The sequence below is a fragment of the Molothrus aeneus genome, chromosome 3, assembly GCF_037042795.1.
Source record: "Molothrus aeneus isolate 106 chromosome 3, BPBGC_Maene_1.0, whole genome shotgun sequence".
Classification (NCBI taxonomy): domain Eukaryota; kingdom Metazoa; phylum Chordata; class Aves; order Passeriformes; family Icteridae; genus Molothrus; species Molothrus aeneus.
In genome coordinates, this window is record NC_089648.1 from 77965519 (window position 1) to 77987022 (window position 21504).

General features: G+C 47.3%; 1 protein-coding gene and 1 long non-coding RNA gene across 4 annotated transcripts in view; one reads left to right on the forward strand and one right to left on the reverse strand.

Annotated features, from left to right (window-relative positions):
- The window catches only part of HPCAL1 (hippocalcin like 1), a 64318-nt gene extending 49757 nt beyond the window's left edge, over window positions 1–14561 (reverse strand). For 2 of the 3 annotated variants that reach the window (XM_066547219.1, XM_066547220.1), the window contains exon 1: window positions 14331–14561. The gene's annotated coding sequence lies outside the window, so the exon portion shown is untranslated. The remainder of the gene's footprint in view (window positions 1–14330) is intronic. The other variant, XM_066547218.1, reaches the window with a different exon arrangement.
- A 1190-nt stretch (window positions 14562–15751) lies between these two features.
- Window positions 15752–20662, forward strand: LOC136554883 (uncharacterized). The gene is made up of 3 exons (XR_010783392.1): window positions 15752–16209; window positions 18685–18825; window positions 18968–20662. It is a non-coding gene; the product is annotated as an uncharacterized lncRNA (long non-coding RNA).
- The last annotated feature ends 842 nt before the right edge of the window (window positions 20663–21504 follow it).

The window sequence follows — 21504 nt, forward strand, 5'->3', positions numbered from 1 at the left end:
CCCAGCCACAGACATCCCAGACAGAGCCTCCCAACAGCCTCCTTTTGACACTTCACCATCCCTACCTGGTTTGGAGTTCCTGCTTTTCATGATACCACTCACACTCATTTCCACTGGCCCTAACCCCTACAGACACAGGGGTTCACATTTCTCCCCTTACAGCAAGATGCTGCTGTTTGCTGACACTGTAAACTCCTCATGCCAATCCTACACCTCCTCTCCAGACCAAACACCCTTATTCCTTCCCATCATTCCTCTTGAGTCCTGTTATTCAGATCCTTGCTGGCCTTTTCCATTTTTTACATCTTCCCTCAGATGCAGTGCCCCAAGCAGGCTTTAGTACTCCAGCAATGCCAAAGCACCAGGAGATCCCAACACTGTACACAAAGTCCATCCCCCTGTTTATGGAAGCATGTGTCTGCTGCTGTTGGGGCAGGGTGATGCTGCAAAAGCAATGTATGACCCACCATGACCCCACCACACTTTTCAGTGGAGGCCCTCCAAGCACCCCTGAGTGTTCTGTACAGCCAACCCCTTCACCAGAGATAAATGCAAGCCCACACTAAAAGCCTTCTGGTGGGAATGATGGACCCTCCAAGGTCATCTTCTGGTTCTGTCCAAAGCTACTTGAAAATCAAATAAATTTCTCTCCCCAAGTACTTGTGATACCCCCTAGTTTGGTGCTACTTGTTGAGTATTTTATCAAATGCATCAGTAACAATGACCCACGCCATAGGGTCTACTTTTGGAAATTCTCACACAACACTACTTCTGAGCTTGATCACACACAGAAGCTAAGTCTGGATAATGATCAGCTCACCTACCTTGCACTATCCATAAGTTTCAACCAAATTTCTTTTCCTTAGTTTTTTTTTTCTATGAATATCAAAACATCGCCAAAAACTTAACTAGGACTGGAGTAAATCATATCATCTGCTCTTTTTCTATCTACAGGACATGTTAGCCTGCTCTAGAGAGTAATTAGCATGTCTGACATTATTTGTTCCAAACTAACCCATGCTGACTGTTACTCATAAGCACCCAGAAGATGACTAGGTGGGAAATAATTTATTAACTTCCAGAAAAAGTTACTCTGACTGTAATAAAAGTCAGAGTGACTGCGCTGCAATTCCATCTCCTCATTGCCTCATCAGGGCAAGTGTTAATTACACCAGTCTTCTGCTCCCAGGAAGTAAATTCCAATATATTTTCTGTTACCATGAAATTTTCTGTTACTCATGAGATCCCTGGGCAGGCACTCATAGATGTTGCAACCTGGAAGCAACAAAAACATTTAAGCAAATCATTTTAGATTCAACATCTTTTTATGATAAAAACTTAGTATCCTTATCTTACAGAGAGATGGATGTTATTTCTCCAAGCTGCAAAACAAACAAACTCCAATGGAAAAACAACATAGGGACTGAACTTGGTCAATGGCAAAATAGGAAACACAACCCACTAACTTCTACTTTCTCTTCTGTGTTGCTGCTACAAAATTGTTGTACTTTCCCTGTCCAACAAGCCAAATAGTGCAATATTATTTGGCCATATTTATATGCTCAAAGTAAATGGAATTTCACAGTCCAGATGCTGAATTTTGGCATCCCAGAAGATTTTCAGGGATGTCTGAAATCATATAAAACCTTTGTTCCAACCTGCAGGAGTAGAGGGTAACTGGATAGGACACATTAATTTCTATGTTTACAGTCCATGCAGTATTCAAATTCACTGACAATTAAAAGTATGCTATAAATGAATTAGCAAAAGAAACTCATGGCAGAAATTCAATTACAAAGCAGAATTAAAGGAAGAGATGTCAGAAACTTTTGGAGGCTGGGCAGGAAGAGGTGAGTGCATCAGTCTGCTATTTTCAGAGCTGCTAGCAAAAAGCTTAAGAAGACTGCTCCAAACAATTATATGTAAAGATCCTCCTTACAAAGAGAGCTTAATTGAGACACCTGAGAAACCAAGGTGACAAATTATTTTTTCAGAACATATTTTGATCTGACAGGGGTAAAACTCCCTCTGAGAGGTCAAATATCACCCACCCTTGCCTGTCCCACAGGTATTGCAGCTCTGCCATGTCCTGCAAAATCCTTGGACAGGCCTTGGCTTGTACCAGAGGCACTGCAGACACCTTTTCTTTTGTCTTGTTTTCCAAAGTGATTTTAACCCCATTCCTTTACTTTGAGTCATAGGCATTACATTTTCAGCAGATTCTTTCTACTCGATGGAGAAGCCTCAAGTGCTGTGGCCACTTTTCTTCCTGTACTGGTAACTGTTTCACCCTGCCCTGTTCTAGCATCCATTTGCTCCCCTTTGGTTGATACTATCCTTCATCAGTCACGATGCCATTTACCAATAAAGCCCTCCCACACCTCTGAGGTTCAGCTTTCATAACTGCATTAAGACAAATCAATACTGTTATTAACATTGCCACGTTTGTGGATGGCGTGCTCTGCCTGCAAACGCCGCACGCAGCAGCCGAGATACTCCCAGGACTACACTAAGACTCTGCACTCCCTTATTTGCAATTTCTTTTCCAAGTAGACTCTGCTATTTTATAAATATGGAGTGGGGTTTTTTAAACCTTTTTCTTGCAAATACAAACTGATGAAGGCTTGTAGGACACGCAGTTTTGCTGTTCCCTTCATGTGTGGGCAGCAATACTCCATGGACAGTCAAGAACTAATTGTCCTGTGGCTTTGCAGTTGGGCTCAATGATCATTGTAGGATCTCTACAACTGAGCTGTTCTATTCTACTCTAACTTTCCTCCAGTCCCCCCCAGCCAGCTCACTCATCTCCCAGCACTGCACCTCAGCTTTGGTTGTTCACTTCTGCACGTGCTTGTGGATGCATCCAGACAGCACATGCAGCCATGCCAGCACTTGTGCTGCTGACATGCAGCCATGCCAGCACTTGTGCTGCTGACCAACTGCTCTGCCGTGTGTCCACTGACCTCTTCCTCTAATGCACAGTCTCTTGCCACTCACGTCTCACCCCCTTCTCCTCCCCATCTCTCACACCAAGCCCATAAGCCACCATGCCTGGAACCCACCTCAACATATGACTCAACCCACAATGCCAGGAAACAAACTCCCTGGCAGAAACAGAGGCCCCAAGGCCCCTACATTCCAGCAGAGCTGTTGGTGAGTTCACTCTGGCCACCAAAGGATAGTCACTGCCCAAGAGCACTGCAAACCTGACTCAAGAGAGGCCAGGCTCCTGGGCAGTTTTTGCAGCCCTTCCTGACCTCCAGGGTGCTACAGTTAGGGAAATAGACAGTGGCTAATGTAAAAGCTAATTCAAGTGTTCTTCTCAATACCCTGCTGTGGCTGCAGTGCAGAAACACCTTGGACTGTGCATCACCTGAGAGGCTGGTACTGCTGAGAGAGATTGATGCTGTGTTCACAGCTGCCCTCCTTTTTTCTGCCTCAGATTCCTCTAGTGGCACCTCTCCATTACCATTTCACCTAAGCAATGTGCTTGCAACACCCTCAGCAACTACAATATTAATAAGAATGCCAGAGCACGGAGGAAACACCAGGCACTGATAGTATCAGGAAATAGCAACAGGGAGGTGTTCAAAACATTCTTTGGAGGCCATATATTGCTTATTTGGAACACCTTCTACACCTATTGACTGAACAGCTTCAAGAGGCTCCCAGGCTGCTTTGATTTCACATGCTGTAAAGCAGCCTGCGTTTTTAGCACGTGTCCAATTCCTGCCAGCTCTCTGCCTCCAGGGTTTCCCTTCTGCAGTTTACTTAGACAACCTTCCAACATAAATTTGTGCAACCTGAAGCCTGTTGCTGTATCACTGGTACTTACATCTGTTCACAAAGCCACCCTGACACTGCTTGGTGAATTTAACCTGCAATAGTGAAGTGAAATGCAAAGCCAGGTCCACACCTCAGCAGGGAAAAAAACCCAAAGAATTGTGGAGGTAGAATCATAGAAAAGTTTGGCTTAGAATGCACCTTTAAAGGTGATACAGCCCAACACCCCTGCAACGAGCAGGGACATCTTCAACTAGATCAGGTTGCTCAGCATGCCTTCCAATGTCACCATGAATGTTCCCAGGGATGGGGCATCAATCACCTCTCTGAGCAACCTGTGTCCATGATTCACCACTCCCACAGTAAAAGATTTGTTCCTTCCATCTAGGCTAAAGCAACCTTCCTTCTGTTTAAAACCATTATCCCTTATTGTACCATCAAAAAACCAAACAAAACCCAAAACAATTTAATTCCACAAAAAAAACACACCAAAAAAAACAAAACAAACAAACAGAAAACCCAAACCAAACAAACAAAAACCCAGATTAAAACAAAGGAGAGTGGGTCTGCTGGGTGTGGCAGGGATGGTGGATAATCTCTGCCCTGCTTTCCTTCAGTTTCCCTTGGCAATCAGTCTATCAGGTAAGTCAACAAGTCCTTGAGAGCACAAGATATTCACCTGGGAGCTTAAATTAAACTCTCCAAGTGAGTAAGAGACCAACATCCTTCTCTGGAAGGCTGTGACTTACGCTCCTGCCCAAGCAGGAACACCATGCCTTAGCTGTGAGACATCAGAGGTGGGCTCACAGAAGTCACAGAAATCCTACCAAATGAACACATCTATTGCCTTAGATTTTTCCTGTGGGACTTTAGAAAATGCTCCATGCTGCCCTATATATGTTCATTGCATATCTGCCCTACTGGAGCTCTCCTTGTAGCACAGAAACACTTGGAGCAGACTCCAAAACAGTAGGACCAACATTAGTACCTTAGGTCTGCAGTGACTAACTGTTGTTCCACACCTCCAAAACCCCCATTCTGAGAATTCCCAAAGGTTTATTTATTGAACACAGCTGCAATGTGGTAGTTAAACCATTGACAGCCTGAAGCCTTCTGTACAAGAGTCTTATCTCTGACTGATGTCATCATAACAAGCAGTGATCCCTGCCAGGTTCAGAGAAACAGCAGAGAAACCAACAGAAGCCAGAAGAAGCTTGTGCAAAGGAGAAATCTGCATGCCAACCTGGCCTTTCATGAAACACATCATGGGCTACTCCACCACATGTTCATCTCAGTGGAGGCGGAAGAAATTCCCCCAGACCAAATTTCTAGGTTGCATTTCTGCATTATATGTCAGTTTTGGCCCCTGTCCCTCCTGACTTCCCTTACTGAATCACAGAGCTGCTTAGATATTGTTTTTTTTTTTTTTTTTCCCAAGAAGACTATTGACAAATGCCACATACTGCCTGGTCTGACTTGCACACTAGCAATCAGCCTTCAGCTAAACACAGTACAGACAGCTGGGGACAGAGCAGTGCCAGTTATTTATCCTATTTCCTCTTAAACTTTTTTCCAATACAATTAACTAAATTGTGCAATTACACATTCATTGGTCAGGAAGTTTCTCTCTTCCCCTTTTTAGCCCCTTTTTGAGATGCATTTCCCTGCTTCATAGGATGCTCTAAACTAAACATTACATTCAAGTTACACAATAAAGATTTGGGAGTGATAGAATGAATGAGGAAGGTCACAGGAAGGGAGGTATCTGCTAAAATAAGATTTGCTAATCAGCTACACAGGACCTAATGTCAAATGCCTTTTATTACAGCAGACTAATTTATATTAGCTAAGATACCAGATGGAGGGATATAAGAAATCAATAGTTGAAATAGTTCAAAAATTTTCCAAGGACTGAATGAAACCTGAATTAATTCAAACCCCAAATTATAGTGATATAAGCTGTTATGCCACAGCCAAGGTGCCTCACATAACCTTAATCCTCTCTGCATATTGAGGCTCTTTTATGCTACATAAAACCACACTCCAGCTACAGAATATGCAGCTGCATTTAAATTAAGTTTATCACAAACCAGTGCTCCTGGGCAAATCATTTATTAATTTAAAAAAATCTACACACTCTCATCTTTATAAGGGGAAAACCATCTTGGAAGGGAAGCAAAAACCAGATGCACCAGTGTCTTGTTAACCTCCAGAGAGCTGGAAAAGCAACATTAAGTACAAAACTTCCAGCACACATCAATTGCAGTTTCAAAGGCTGTAAAATATCAACCTCAGGTGACAAAGATTTTTCTAAGCTGAGGGGTCTTCTCTGCTCTGCCAGGACAGGCTGTCCCTTCCTCACAGGCAGCCCTCCTGCAGCCCACAATTCACCTTGGCACAGCCTGTCCCAGCACAGCCAGGGCACGTGCAGATGGGTTCAGCCAGCAGCAGGGCTCTCTGGAACACATCTGGGCAAACTCCTCCTCAGGAGCCACAGGGACACCAGGGTAACCCTGCTGGAAGTCCTCTTGTCTTTTTGCTCAGTGGGAGCCATGACCTGTGAGAAGCCAGGCTCCTGGAGAAGTCTGACAGTGACCACCCTGACGTCTTTGAGACCTGTCACCTTTGCTACTCCAGTCAGGGATTTTTCCCTCTCCTTTCACCCACTTCTGATTACCAGTTAAGAAATGGCTTTAAATGGAGGCTGATATCATGAGCAGAAGCCTGGCATCTCCATGGCTTGATGTGGGCAGCGGGGTGAGATGGGGGAGGCAAGGAGACAAGCAGTGACAAACTGGCACCTGCAAGCCCTGCAGCACAGCAGCCACAGGCTGCAGCCAGAGCCACAGAACCTGGCACAGGGATGTCACTGTCACAGAGAGACATGGCAGTGGTGGCTGGCCTTGAGTGGCTCAGCCTGTGGCGCTGCTCTGGCCCAGCACCTGCACACCTTCCTCAGGTCCCCCTGTATTTGAACACCGAGCAGGACAGAGGGAGTGTGCTGGCATGGAGAGCTGCAGGCACAGCATTAAACCCCTCATGGTACTCACATACCACAGTCTGTCTTTCCATCTTTCCGTCTAAGGCTACTCCACCTCAAGGCACACTTCTCACAAGCCACTGAAGAGCCATTAATATTCAATAGTCAGTTTGGACTTTTGCATGCATACACCTTAAGGATACCAAAACTTCTACCACAATGTTTTTGCAATCCCTTCCTGGAACTGAGCAAGCATGTAGAAGTTTTTGTTAGAAGCATGTCTCCCCACCAAGCCATCAAACCCATTAGGGATACATTGAAGACCCCAGCACCAGCAGTGGGCATCAAACATCTGAAAACAAAGCTCAGCACAGCTAATTCAAAATGTCCCAACACAAATGGGACTAACCAACACCTGTCTATGAAGCCCCTGGTGCTCAGAAGGTGATGGCTCAGCCAAATCTGAGCCATCAGATTTGAAAATGTTCTGCAACAAATCAGACCTCTGAAAATGGCCAGCAAGTGCACCTTCATTTCCAAACTGTGCCTTCTGAATTACACCCATAAAAGCAAGCACTCAGTAAATTCAGCTGTTTCTGGTGCTATCAGTTCAGAACAGCGTGTCTTACTTAAGGGACAGGACCTCTGGGAAGCTGCAGCACACACCATGAGAACAGCCTGCCAACAGCCCCCAGCAGGGGCCATGAAAGACACAGTCAAACACCAGGAAATCTGAGAGAAGAGAAACCACAGTTGGTGTGACTGAACAGACCAGATCTGGCAAACCCCAGGTACACCAAGACGTTTTGTCAGAAGAGAGACAGGGAGATCCCCCCCCCCCCACCGTGAGAGGCTCAGCAATTGCATCCATCCTCCATTCTGGACAGTCCAGTGGTACCTTGGCAGGTGTCAGCAATGGAATTTCCCCTGCAAAGATTCCTCTCTTCTTTGTGACTGGTAAAGAAGCATTGCTGGAATCACAGATTATTCAGCCTGAAACTGCAAGCTGCTTTGGAGGGCTGCTCCATCTGAACAGGACAAGATGGATTCTTTGCTCCCTTACAAATCCCACCAGGTCAGGAGGCTTCCCATGGGAACAAACCTGGCTGGAAAATTCAGCCTGCAGGTTCAGGGAATCCTTAAGGAAATGGGAGATGAGGGCTAAAGAATGAATTAAAGCATGATCTTTTCCTGTCTCCTGAGACAAACAGAGCTCCTTGTAACAGAGCTTTAGGGCCAGATTTAGGAATGAATGCCACTTTAAGAAGCATGACACCAGCAGAACAGAAAGTTGTGGCTGCAGTCTACAGAGCTGAATCTCATTTACTTTCAGACCATTACCACCGCTTCAATTACCCTCAGCTGGAATGAAATCTAATTTCCATTAAAAAAAAATTATCTTTTGATGCATCTTCTGATAACCCTAGAAGAAACCCTGACTGTCCTGGAAGAGCTGCTGCTCCTGGGATGAGCCTGGCACGGAGGATCACAGCACCTCAGGCTCACACTCTGCTCCTTGTGGGGACAGGCAGGTGCAATGACCAAACTCCTGACATCCAGAGAAGGGGCTTCAGCATCCCTGAGAGTGCAGCACCCAGTGAACCATCCCCCGCTGATGAGCAGGGAACCACCTGAAATTAAAAGGTCTCCCACAACTGATTTCAGCCAGTTTGCTTCACGTCAAGCCTAAGCCAAGGGAAATAATTTGCCATGGGATTTGGGGAAATCAGGCTTCTTACATCAGGGGTGGTCTTGGTCTGTAATCCTCCACCTGGATGCAACCATCCAGGGTTCATTGCACAAAGCCATTAGAAAGGCTGGACACAAGCACGTGCACATTCCCATTTAAATGGTTCTGACTTTCAGAAACACATGTGATTCCACAACTGTCAAACATCTGTGTTTTCAACCCATGTTTTATTTGGCATAAGTGCCTCCTTTAATAAACTCTTACCACACAGGAGCACCCATTTTCTGGAAAGCCTCCCAGAACCCCTCTGAAGAAAAGATGACATACATGAGCTCAAGAGCAATAAAACTCAGCCCAAGAAAAATTGTGGTGACTAACCATGGAGGGCTTTATACTGATGCCACTTTCTTCCCCCCTGCCCTTGTACAGTGACTCCAGCTCTCTCAGTACAAGAGCTTTAGAAGCGAGGACACCATGGAGGGGAGATCAGGGAGATGACACAAGAGACAGGGGTATTGACTGTTGAAAAAGAACCTTGAATTGGATGGAAGCTAGAAGGAAAAGCGGAAAGCCCAGCTTGTTCCAGGACAGTGCTTTGATCACCCTGCAGATGATGAAAGGCAGCTGCCTGTGACAGGCACTGGCCAGGCAGCTCCTGCCAGGCCCCTGCTCCCAAGCCGTGGCTTCAAGCTGCTGCCTTCCCTTCAGATCTGGCCACGGAGATACAGGGTTTTCAAACATCTTCTAACATACTGAACAGGTGTTGCTTCTAGGCCTTTCCTAAGCACTGCAAAGTTTGGCTGCTTTTATTTTTTGAACACACATTTCATAACCAAAGTTGGTGCTAATGGTTATGCATCCACAACATCTTCCCATGGAACTCCCACTCTCCTCTCACACACTGGCAGCTTCCAGCCAGCAACCCCCAACTGCCCTACAAAGAAATTCTCCCCAGATAAGTTTGAAGAAAGAGAAAGTGATTGTGTTTGGAGAAACTAAATTTGCCTGCTAAAAAAAAAATTTAAAAAGCTTTATTTAAGATAAAAAGGAAAGGATGCCCTGCCTATGCTAACTGGCTTTGACAGTGGCTATCTGCATTGTGACCAAACCAGTGAGCTTTCTCCCCTCACACACTGGGCGAGCTGCCAAGAACAGAGCATCCTGCGCATAATGCCCTTTTGAAAGAAAAAAAGAAACCTGAAAAAAATTCCTGCTACCTCCGAGCAAGAAGAAGCTCCTTTCTGCAGAGCCAGGCCAGGCTGTGCGGAGCAGAGGTGAATGAGGAGCGGCGCGGAAGGCTGGCGAGGACGGCTTGCAGCACGCCCACGCCTGGCTCCCAGCCCCCTGAAGGCATTTCTTTTCCTCCCTCCTCCCACCGCCGCCCCCGACTATTCTAAAATGACTTTGCATGAGCCACATGCCAACTTCTAGGCACAAGGCACCATGTATTTCCTTATTCCATGCCCAAGCTATACCATCCATCACGTTTTTATTTTCAAGAGATTACAAGAATCTGGAGTTTACACACAAGGGACACACAAGTACACGCTCCCACTCCCAGACAATTCGTGTGAAATGCTTCTTGCACTTCCATTGCTGGGAAGTACATGCCCAAAGCAGGTATACTGCATGGTTGGGGAATCAAAAACAAACCCCTTTGCCACTCTGACTAGTCCACCAGCTAATTCATTATGATAAACCCATTGTCCAAAACAAAAACATTATTTAATTGCTAAACCAGCTGCCCAAGTTTAGCTGTTGCTCTTGGCAAACATATCAGGATCTCAGTACGCCTGTTTTTCAGCAAGTATCTCCGTAGGTGCAAGCCATGCCTTCCTCTCTTGAAGTTTCTGTCACCAATCCAGCGTTTTCCAACCCAAGCGCATATTTAAGGGGATACCATCAGCTTAAACACCTCTCTGAATGCATTAAGATTACAGCGACTGAGATACTAGCAAGCATCCTTCTTTTTTTCTCCCCAGCTGTTAAACATGCAATTATGAAGCTGCACTCTTCCCCATCAGACAGCCTGATTTCCTTTAAAAACAGAGGGCAGAAAAAGAAAAAACGGTTAGAACATATTTGAAGGAGTCACCAAAAAACTGGTAGAAGCTCTCAAAGGCTGATGCCTGAAGTGTATGCAACTACAGCTATGTCTAAGGTTTCTTGCTGCTTTTTCAAGTAGATTTTGCCCCTTCAGACAGGCAGCTCAATCACTGGGGAAGACATTGCATGCAAGGGAAGAAAAAGGCTGGCCAGGTTGTAGCTGGCATCTTCTGAACAGAATACTGCTTGGCATGGGTTTCCAAGTATCTCAACTAACACTGATCACCAGGGAGAATTCCTTAAATTACTTGCTACTCTGTTTGAATTTAAAAAGATACACACCTACAGGACAAGAAACACTGAAACAAGCCAAGTAGCATTGCCATTTCTTTCACACTGGTTACTCACAGGGATCTACAAACCTACTGTGCAAATGATAAGCAGCATTTCTTAATAATAATAATAAAGGCATCTTTCATGCAGTGCAATCCAGAAGAACTGCACATTTCTTAGATTACAAGACTGATGTGCCCTCCCCCCCTCAGCTCCTGCCTTCTAATTCCATCACAATCAGAGCAGGAGAATGCATAATTCATCCTGCGGTGGACCCTGTGGGTCTCCCAGTCATTAAGCAACACCAGACTTCCAGAGAGGTCACATTTCCAGGAGAGTCAGATGAAAATTCTCTCCTATCCACTGAAAGACTCTGAGAGGTAAAGTAAGGAACTCCTCATAGGGCATTTGCCCTCACTGTTCAAGGATTCACAATTACTCTGCCAGCAGAGCATGACAACAGACAGAGGATATCTATCCAGGTGAGTAGAGAAATGCAGAAATCAATGGGTTAATTAGCAGGTTAGCAAAACAAAACCGACTTGTGGAACCTTTTATGCAGCAAAAGACTGATGTAGTGAAGATAACTGTTTGCATTGCTTATACTCTCCGGCTGATAGAGGGTTATTGGAACAATGGAAATTTTAGGCACTGATTGAAAACAAGTTCTGTTCATTAAAGCTAAACTTCAACAATTTTGCAAAAGCAAATCCTTTCATTATCCATGGGTAGGATCACACACAACACAATAACACAGTTAACACAATGTAAGATAAGCCTCTTGCTAAAAGAAATTTAACTTGTATCCTAGTTAAGCTCAATGAAGATGCAGATACTGGACACAAACAATTTTCTAATACAGATAATGAAAAAAGAAACCAATCCCATATATAAAAAAGCATCCTAGGAATATGGTGGAAAACATTTAAAAAGAAGAGTCCATATTTCTTCCATTAACTGGAAAACACATTGCATTTTTTCCTGAATCTGACCTAAAAGTCATGCTTGAAGGAAATTCCAGCAGTTCTAGGGAAAAGTGTGAGATCCTCTTCCCATGAGTATCAGTGCATCTTGCACAAGCAAACAGCGCAAAATCATTGCTTACAGTTTCACATCACTGAAAGGGAGCAAAAACCCCAATGATATAGAATTTTAATTCACACAGCCCCTTTGGTCTACCAGCAGTCTTGTCTCCCCTGTGTCAAATTAATCAACACTCAGAAGAATGTTGCCTTGCTTGTAAAAAAAAAAAATCACGTCACATGTGGATTTTTAATTGCAACATTTCTAAACCCAGATCACATGCTTTCTTTTTTTCTGCTTTTTTTCTTTTTTTTTTTTTTTTTGTGGAGTCATAATCCAAGTTTAATGTTGTTTAGGCTACAAATTAATCTCTATCCCCCATCTCCCAACAACTGCCCATGTTACTTCCGTGGCCATGAGCTCGGGTGGTAGATTGGGGGCACCACAGTGCCAGCTGCGGCGTGCAGCAAGCAAAGCATCGCCTGCACCGAGAGAGTGGCAGCCTCATCTGAGAGCTAGAAAGGTTTGTCTACACAAGTTCCTGCCGGTGCAAGCAGCCAGCTGCAAGAGCAAACCCCACTCCAGCACTGTAGCAATTCCCTGAACAGGCTAAGCTATGCCAACAAAAGCACTTTTTTTGCCAGCAGAGCTGACTCCTCAGCAGAGCTCCTGACAGTGTTGCAACAGCCACTCGACAGTGGCACCCATTTTTTCCCTTCACAGTTTCCTACACTTCCACCTCTACACAGAGAAAGGCAAGAAACAAGGAAATGCAGAGAATAGGTGTGAGGACAAGGTGATGCTGGCTGGCCAGCACCTCCTCACCGAACCTAAGGAAAATGTGAGATGATCTACCTTCTTCCCCAAGCACCACCACACTGCATGAAGGCAAACACGCTCTGCTCTAAGATCCATTCACCTGAATCACAGGGTTCCCCATCCAAGCACCTGAGAAGAGTTGAGGGGTCAGGAGTTGAGGTAGACACTTGGCCCTGGAACAAGCACTGAGGCTCCTCCTGGCTCTGCTCCCTGGCCCAAAGTACCCAACAATGCTGGTGGACTCCAGCATTGACGGCATGATATCAGTGGCTGCTGAAACAGTCCCCCAGCCTTTGCTCAAATTTCATGTCAGGCAAGAAGAGCTTTTGAACCTAAAATTACGACAAATGTCTCCCATTAGGAAAAACAGAAAATATTTTGGGGAGGGAGTGATTGTTTCCTCCTTTCTTCCTCCCACAGAGAAAATCTGACCTTCCTATCAGATTTTTACTTGAGAATGGGATTACAGAACATTGCTCTGCTATAGTGCTTGACTACAAGTATTCCTGTGAAAAAGCTCAGGATTTTGTCACGTAGGTATAAATCACCCAGCTATGAGCAGGAGACACAGACCTACTGAGCACCCAGCTGTTTTTCTCAGCAAACCTTTCATTCCTGACAATGCATTAGATGACCTTTTCCCAAACCGAGCAGGAACTTATTTACATAGAAACTTTCTTGTAAACACACTTGCCTTGTTTTATTTCTTATTTCTTGCAATTCTCCCTACTTCGGCAGCTGGCAGTGTGTGCTGGAGCCATGTGCTCCAGCAGGTCCCCCAGCAGCCTGATGCAAACCGCAGCTGGCAGATGCCTTGGCTGCCACAACCTCACAGGAGTAGGGAGTCCCCCCTTGCCCGGATTCCAGGGAACTGGGGTGACCTTGGCCGCAGGCACCCGGCTTCCAGCAAAGCCCCAAACATCTCTCAGGCGAGGAGACAGACAAAAAAGCCAACTCACCAGAGGCAAAGGCCAGCATTTTTAAAAGGCCGATTGGGAAGGTTGACAATAGGAAGTCCGGGTCTGTAGGAGTTGACTCAAAGGGCCCTGCAACATTCATGCGTCGGGAACTTCTCCGGGTAAACCATTAACCACCATAAAGCAGAGCTGCGAAACGCCCCTCACCATCGGGGAGGCTCTCACACAGCCGAGCACACACGCGGGCTGCACGGGGATATGCACACACAGATGTACAGATATCCATGCACCCACAGACATGCAAGGACACAGACACACACGGCTTGGGGTTTTTTAAGGCCAGGGGAAATGCTGGCAATTCCCTCCGCTCGGGGCGAGGCGAGCGCTGACACCGCAGCCCCGCGGCGGCAGAGGGGGGATCCGCTCGCATTCCCCGGGCGCGAAGAGGGCGCCTGGATCCGCTCCGCATCTCCGGGCGGCGAAGGGAGCAGCCGCCCCGCTCCGCGCCCCGCGGGGATGTGAGAGATGCGCGGAGCGCCCCGCGCCCACAATCCAGACAGGACGTTCTGAGCCCTCTCTCCCCGAAAATACCCCCGCCAAAAGCCGGAATCTCCCCCTTCCCTCCAGCTTCGCTCTCCGACAGTCCCCGCGGCAGGAGAGAGCGCGCAGACCGCCCGCAGCCCCGCCGAAGTTTCCGCGCCGCTCGGCGGGCAGCGGCGGAGCAGCCCCGGCTTCTTACCCGGCTGGCGGAGCGGGGTCCCGGGGCGGCCTGGAAGCGGCGGCGGCGGCGGCTGCGCGGGGGCGCGGCGGCTTCCTGGGAGCTACAACTCCGCGGCGGCGCCCGGGCGAGCCGCGCGCCTGCGGAGCGGCGGCGAGCGGGGAGGAAAAGAGGAAATGAGCGGGAGGCGCATTGGAGGGAGGGAGGGGGAGGAAGGAGCCGTCGCCGAGGGACCAGGGAGAGCGAGGGACGGAGCGCAACTTCCCCGGCGGGGCAGCGGGCGCGCCGGGGGGCGGAGCGCACCGCACCGCCGCTCCGCGGCCGCCCCGCGGCGTGCGCAGCGCCCAGCCCCGCGCTGGGGCCGCCCGCCGCCGCCGCTCCCGCCGCGCCGGACACTTGGTATCGCCCTGCCCGGCCCTGCAGGGCCCCGCCGCGGGCAGGAAGTGCGGGGCCGGGGGGGCAGCGCGGAGAGGGGGCTGCGCGCCCGCGGGGAGCTGCGCCCGCCCCGCTGGCGCTCGCTGCCGGCTCCACCGGCACCGCGGGCACCGGGAGCGGCCGGGAAAAGTTCTGATTTTTGATATTGGAGGGTTTCATCACCCCCCCCCCCCTTTATTTTCTTTTTTTTTTTTCTTTTTTTTTCTTTTGTGGTTTTTACCCCCTAAACAAACAAGGGAACGCCGGACAGGGACCTCTCCCGCGGCCGCAGCTCGCCCCAGGCCCTGCACGTATCCCGTAGCGCGGCTGAAGGTGCCCAGTGCTTCGCTGGGTGCGCGGGGACGGAGGGAGGACCGCGGCAGCGGGAGCCGCTTGGAGCGGGTGCTGGAAGCGAGCGCAGCCCCTTCCCAGCACATGGACCCCACGCTTCCCTCTGAGCAGAGCAATGGGACAAGCCCCCTGCCGCCGCAGTGCCCCCATCCCGTGCCGGCATGGCCCCAGCAGGGTGGAGAGCGGCACAGGTGAACTTGGTGCCGTCGGCTGAGTCCGGACGGGTGCCGTCCCTCTCGCTGGAGACAGGCGCCCACCCTTCGGTCACTGTTCTGTGCGAGACATGAACTCGCAGAGCATCTCCCCGTACCCCATCACAAAATGGAGGGGATTTAGGGATTGATGCTAATCTGTTTCCTGACGGAGGTGATTGGAAGCATTGCAGAGAAATACGGCATGTAGCATAAAGTGAATCTTCCTGTTAGGATATTCCTCCCCACCTGCCCCCTCCCAGCTCCTGCCCAGCACATTTTCAAGTCAAAAATATATGGAGAATTTAATGTAGTTGTCACTGTGCCTTATCGGTAGCTTTCACTCTGCGTCCCCTTATAGGATTCTCCACAAGCACCTTCAGGGCTGTCTTGAGATAAGAACTGAATAGAGCTGAAATCAAGGCCACACCGGGAAAAAGATACTAAAAGATTAGGTGACAAAACGGGGGGGGGGGGGGGGGAACAAACAGAAAAATTTCCAAACCATCAAAGCAGTTTTTCAAAGCTTATCTTTGCATTAAGTCCAACAGATTTTCATAGGGACAGGGGAAAATGAAAAAAAAACAAACCAACCAACCAAAAATACACAAAGAAACCAAACCTTTCACACGTACTCTAAAGCTGGAATACCTTGAAACTGGATACATAGATGCAAAGAGAAGAAAATGTTACAGAGATTAAAATGTTACTTAACAATAACCATTTTCTCCAAGGCCCTTCAGAAATAGCTGAACCATCCTGCCTGTTTAAAAAGAAAATAATAAAAATGTCAGCCAAGGAAAAGAACAAACTTGGAAACTAAAGCACCTGAACAGTTTAAACAAGAAGCAACTCAACCAGGAACATATAATGGAAAACTCTATCTAACCACCAGTGCTGCCAACTTCACCTGCTTGAAGCTGGATTCTCCTCTCAGGAGACACGTGAGTAATGCCCTTGATTTCCCAGCAAAGCCTTCCCCATGCCAGCAGGCACAGCTGGACTCAAGGATGGGGCTGTGGCTCCGGCCGTGCCTCCCCAGCTGCTCTGCCAGCCGGGGTGCTGGCACAGGTGACAACACCTCCCTGCCCAGGAATAGGTGGCAATGGCACAGGTGACCCACTTGAGGCCTCCTCCAAGATTTACAGCCCTCAGGCTCATGTCTGGCAAGAGAAAACAGTTTATGGTGCTCAACCCCACTTTCATTATCAGTGTGGTTGTCACCCGCAGCAGGTTTCCCTCTGTGTGGCACTGCCCTGTGACCTGTGGTGGGCAGGTTTTGAGATGAGACCTGCAGACCCCATTTCTGGGGCTGCAGTGGCTCTTCTCCAGGCTGCCCAGGTTCAATGGGTGTCTTGGTCCCTCTGCGAGCCTCTCAGGAGCCCTGGGCCAGTCCCGAGTCGGCAGACACCGGGGGGCAGCCCCGACACGGCCGACAGCGGGGAGACACTCCCTGTGTGTGCCCCGAGGGTGCTGAGGGCACCTGGGCTGGGGGGAGACACTCTCTGTGTGTGCCCCGAGGGTACTGAGGGCACCTGGGCTGACAGCAGGGAGACACTCTCTGTGTGTGCCCCGAGGGTGCTGAGGGCACCTGGGCTGACAGCAGGGAGACACTCTCTGTGTGTGCCCCGAGGGTGCTGAGGGCACCTGGGCTGACAGCAGGGAGACACTCTCTGTGCCCCGAGGGTACTGAGGGCACCTGGGGTGGGCGCCTTTGCAGCACAAGAGACACCAGAGACATCGGTAGAAGATAAAGGGCCGACTCTGAGCAGGGGTTAATCCAAGGCTTTATTAGGATCCCAAGAAAGCTCCTGCACCTCAGGGGGCCTCCGGCCGAGAGCCCCGGGAGATGTGCCAAGGTCACATTTAAAGGGAGGTGGAAACCAAAAGTAGATAACATTTTACCAACCAATAAGTGACCCTAAGGGATGGGTACTGGGGGACAGACATATAGGACAGTGTATGGGGCAAGGCTTGGGGGGCTGACTCCCAGCCTCTGGCTAATCACTCGACGACCTGGACCGAAGCTTCTGGATGGAGGGGATGGGATGCTGAGTGATTGACAGAGAGCCAGGGTGGGGGTTTGGGGATGATCTCATCCCGGGAGAGGGATAACACAGGTAAAGGGAGGGGGGTACAGTCTGGGATAAACCATTTAGGAAAAATATGGGGATACAAAACAAAACTACTTCAAAGTATTACAAAGTATAAAAACTCACTACAACAAACGGGGATTGGCAGCTGTGAGTACTGTGTTCTGTGTGGGGGGATCCTCAAATGGGTCTCTGTGCTGCTCTGCACCCTGCTCAGCCCAGCTCTGAACGTGTCTGTCAGGAACTGCCAGCGTTGGGAGTCAGGGACATTCCATGGGCAGTGGGTACTTACTTATAAAATGCCTGTGGCTGCTGCTCTCTCCAGACCCTCTAATGTTATGTGTATTATCCCACAAGAAATTGCATAAACACTGAAAATAATTCTGTATTCTGTATTCAACAACTATTGGGGAACACACAACAAGATCCAAATGAGATGTTGCTATTATTTATGCCCAACTTCTTGCTTCAAGAATCGCAGCTTTCCAGCATGCAAGCTGGTTCACTCCAGATAGACAGCCAATCAGAGAAATACCACCAAGATGACAGATGATTTAGAGTCTTAATGCTTGCTAAAGATCAATTCCTAAGCTACAGAAATCCCTGGGGAAATTAAGAAAAATGGCCATAGAAAGCTGACAACTGCTCACAAACAATCTGAGATGAAAAGAGGCTGCAGATCCATTCCTACAATGAGTTTGTGAGGGCTGCTTCTCCCCTCCCAGAAGAGCAATGGAGCTGGGGAAGGATCTAGAAAACATGTCTCATGAGGAGCAGCTGAGGGAGATGGGGTGTTTAGCCTGGAGAAAAGGAGGTTCATGGGGGACCTTATCACTTCCTGCAAGTACCTGAAAGGAAGTTGTAGCTAGGTGGATGTCAGTCTCTTCTCTAGGATAATAAGTGGTAGAGTAAGAGGAAACAACCTCAAGGGAAGCTGCTAGAGAAAGTTTAGATCGGATGTTAGGAAAAATTTATTTACAGAAAGCATTGTCAAGCATTGGAATGGGCTGCCCTGGGTGGAGGGGTATAGTCACCATTCCTGGTGGTATTTAAGAGATGCATGGATGTAGCACTTAAGGACATGGTATAGAGATCTTTTCCAACCTAAATGATTCTCTGATTCTGTGAAAACATTTGCAAAATTGGTCCCACTGGGTATATTTGGCTTATTCAAAGTTCTTCTTTTGATGGGATGTGTTTGCTAAGCCTATCTGTAATAATCCCATGATGACCCAGCATGGACCTTCACAAACTTAAATCTAAAACTGCTTTGGCATCTCACCTTTTGTTTGATTTTTCTTTCTGCTTTTCATTCTGTTTCCACAGTTAGGAGTGAGAAACAAAGAGGGATTAAATTTGATTCATTTGCATCGTTCCAACTATGCAGAATTTGAAGATAATGTGTGATTTTTTTTGCTGTCTGGGGTTTAATTATCAAAGGATTATATGGAAACTAAGGTATTTGAGGTGTGTGGCTTTTAAAATTTCTTCTGTAATAATGTGAGCCTCATAAGGCTATTGCTAATCTTGAGTTACTATCTGCCTTCCTGTGGTTTGCCATGATTAACTGGAGGAAGAGATTAAAGTGGTATTTACCTTTTTTGAGCAGTTTATCGACTTGACCTGGCCAGCCCAGCACCAAAGAGCAAAGGAAGAAAATGCTGGCAAGGATTAAGGATTGAGGTCCTCTTTTCCCATTGCTCTTCTGATATCTGCCATGATTGTTGGGATGGAAAGCACTGGTGGTGTGCTGAAGGTGACAAAGTGCTCCAAACATGGCCAGGCATCTGGCAGGGGAGGCTGTTGTGGGTCAGGCTGGCTCTGATCTGCCTCTCCCAGAAGAGCCAGGACTTGCCTCCTCTGCAAGCAGTGACAGCCAAAAGCATGTCTTCTGACACTGAGCTGGGACATCCTGGTCACCCCCACACTGCAGACCTGGAAGCACACAGCACTTCCCCAAGGGAAGCTTCTGGCCAGCAGCTTTGCCTGGGAAGGAGCTCCTACCTGGCTGGGCCGTCTGCAGAACAACGCTGCAGGAGAGGCTGGAGGAGCAGCCCTGAGGCCCCCTCCATCACAGAACTTCCTCACAATGTATGTTTGATGAAGAAGAAAGCAACTTTTCAAAGGACAATGTAATTGTTTTTAAAATCCTCTTTTAATCTTGTTTTTGGAAATCCCTTAATGAGGGATCACTTTAAAGAAATTCAAATGAGAACAGTAATGGAGACATGAGCCTGTGTTATTTACCTGTGATAAAACCAAGCTGGTTGGCAGGTGCTTGGGGAAATAAAAAAACATAATATCAGAACATTATTTTCTTTGATAGATTTTGAATTCCAGTGATAAACTGATGGATGCTTATCTATAAAACCTCTTATTTTTGCTACCAGATGCTGGGGCTTGAGCCTTTGCCCCCTCTTTGTTTAAGAGGTTTAACCCCTCTTTGTGCTCTTTTGCATTTCCAAGTCAGACCAACCAGACAAACATAACTTGGGAAATGCCAGCTGCATCCATGGTTCTTATCTTCTGTGCAGGCAAGCAGCATCACCTGAACAGGCAGAGCTAGTATTTAATGTACTACCCAAACAAATATGCCAAGGGGTTTTGCCAGTGTTCAGGATCACAGAAACTGGGGAGTGAAAAAGAGCAGGTAGACTTTTACAATTTGTTTTCCTGCCAAAGCAAGATTGTTCCCTGCAGTATTTTCTAGTGTACTTCCCTGGCCTATTTTAGATGACCTTGTAGGATGGGGAGAGGCAGGAGAAGGAAATCTGCTAGCTACCTCCGAAGGTGCTTTGTCTACTTTAACTAATATAACATAAAGCAAGGGAAAATGAGTGTTCAGAGAATGTAGCTACAACACAATATTTAATGTAATTTTTGCATGCTTTTTCATCTCCAGCCTACTTACTATGCCTACCACTATGCCAGTAACATCAGATAGATGAAAAAAGAAAGTAACAAAAACAGTGTCAATAGTCCACCTTTGCATGATTGCTCTTCTTTTCTTAGCATGATTGTCTTGGGTGCTTTCTTCCCCTGCGAGGAAAAATAAATGGCAAGAGCTGCAATGACTGGCAGCAAGCCTGAGAACAGCAGATGTGAGCCTGCACAGCTGGACAAATACAAAAATGTACTTTCTACCTACATTTGTATTAAGGTTACCCCAGGGATACCCCAGTGCCTATGGGGGGGCCTCAGTATTTGAACAGCCAAAGCCATCAGGCACATTTACATATATGAGAACACTTGGTATGCTTTTCAAAGTCAAAAAGAGCAACAATTAAACCAACATAAAGGAAAATTGGCTGCGTGGTTTTTCTCTCCCATAATAGAAAGACTGAGGGTGGAGATATTAAAAAAAATTAAGCTTGACAGAGGTGAAGAATTTATGAATTAAACTGACACATTTTCATTTAATTTACTGTTGTCTACCCATTTATTACATGGAAACCTAAAAAGGACCTGATTTTGCCTCCCAGGCTGCAGTTGCTATGTCAGACACTAAAGTTAGGTGTTTTAGACAAGATTTTAATATTAAAGTTTCTTACGCAAAAAGAGAAAGACTTTGCTAAAAAAGGGAAATGTAAAAGCTTCATTTCTCGCTATGGTGCTTTGCTAGAGATTTTCACTCTGGGGTTTGCTACAATACTTGCTGGGAATCATCATCAAACAAAGTTTGGGGCCAGGGGCATTTTAGCTGTATCTATTAGCAAAAAAATTGGAATTTCCTACACTCCTTAGCCTGCTCATGATTATTTCCAGTTGCATCTACCAGCAGCCCTGCTGTGCCACGGCGTCTCTGCACAAATATATCCACCATCAGGGCAGAGCCACAGGGCCTTGGGTGTCTGCCCGTGATACCCTGGCATTCCCACCTGGGCTTGGCATTCCCACCCAGGCTATTTCCTCATGCTGGCAGCAGCAGCAGCAGCAATTTCTAAACACAAAATGACATGTCTAATTTGTCTGAGCAGAAAATAACAGAGAGCCCTTGAAATGGATGAGTTCCCACAGAGAGAAGTAGCCATTGAACAACTCATTTCTGTGAGATGTAACAGTGAACTCTAGTTTTGTCATTGAACATGGCAAATTTATGCTGAGAAAGGGGGAATAGAGTAAGAAGACTCAAGTGTTTCACTGCAG